Raw genomic sequence first — 1,228 nt, 5'->3', positions numbered from 1 at the left:
ATAACAGCCCTATAACAACCCCATAGCTGCCCTATAGCCGCCCCATAGCCATCCCATAGCTGCCCTATAGCTGCCCCATAACAGCCCCATAGCTGCCCTATAACAACCCCATAGCTGCCCTATAACAGCCAGGAACATACGGCCCTCCTGCCATAGAGATAACATGGGACCCCATAGCCGCCCCATAGCGGCCCTATAACAGCCCTATAGCTGCCCCATAACAACCCCATAGCTGCCCTATAACAGCCCTATAACAACCCTATAGCTGCCCTATAGCCGCCCCATAGCCATCCCATATCCACCCTTAATAAGATCTCAATGGGAACCCAATAGGATCTTAATAGGAAATCAATGGGGTCCCAATGGGATCTCAATAGGAACCCAATAGGAACTCAATGGGGTCCCAATGGGGTCTCAATAGGAACTCAATAGGAACCCAATGGGATCTCAATAGGAACCCAATAGGATCCCAATGGGATCTCAATAGGAACTCAATGGGATCCCAATAGGAACCCAATAGGATCTCAATGGGAACTCAATGGGATCTCAATGGGGTCTCAATGGGATCCCAATAGGAACCCAATGGGGTCTCAATAGGAACTCAATAGGCACCCCATAGGAACCCAATGGGGCCCCAATGGGGTCTCAATAGGAACTCAATAGGAACTCAATGGGATCCCAATGGGGTCTCAATAGGAACCCAATAGGAACTCAATAGGATCCTAATGGGATCTCAATAGGAACCCAATGGGATCCCAATGGGGTCTCAATAGGAACCCAATAGGATCCCAATAGGACGTCAATAGGAAATCAATGGGAACTCAATGGGATCTCAATAGGAACCCAATAGGAACCCAATGGGATCCCAATGGGGTCTCAATAGGATCCTAATGGGATCTCAATGGGAACTCAATGGGATCTCAACGGGATCCCATTGGGGTGTCAATAGGATCTCAATAGGAACTCAATGGGATCCCAATAGGAACCCAATGGGTTTCCAATGGGGTCTTAATAGGAACTCAATAGGAACTCAATGGGATCCCAATGGGATCTCAATAGGAACCCAATAGGATCCCAATAGGAACTCAATGGGGTCTCAATAGGAACTCAATGGGACCCCATAGGCACCCCTATAACCCCATATCTCCCCCCCCAGTCCCATATCTCCCCCCCCAGCCCCATATCTCCCCCCCCAGCCCCATATCTCCCCCCCCACCCCATATCTTCT

At 49.6% G+C, this 1,228-nt stretch overlaps 1 protein-coding gene across 1 annotated transcript in view; it reads right to left on the bottom strand.

The window, feature by feature from the left end:
* The window catches only part of LOC107307257, a 21,022-nt gene that overhangs the window by 6,615 nt on the left and 13,179 nt on the right, over positions 1-1,228 (bottom strand). The window lies entirely within an intron of this gene.

Source organism: Coturnix japonica, unplaced genomic scaffold (assembly GCF_001577835.2).
Source record: "Coturnix japonica isolate 7356 unplaced genomic scaffold, Coturnix japonica 2.1 chrUnrandom524, whole genome shotgun sequence".
NCBI lineage: Eukaryota > Metazoa > Chordata > Aves > Galliformes > Phasianidae > Coturnix > Coturnix japonica.
This window is presented reverse-complemented; position numbering and strand designations above follow the sequence as displayed.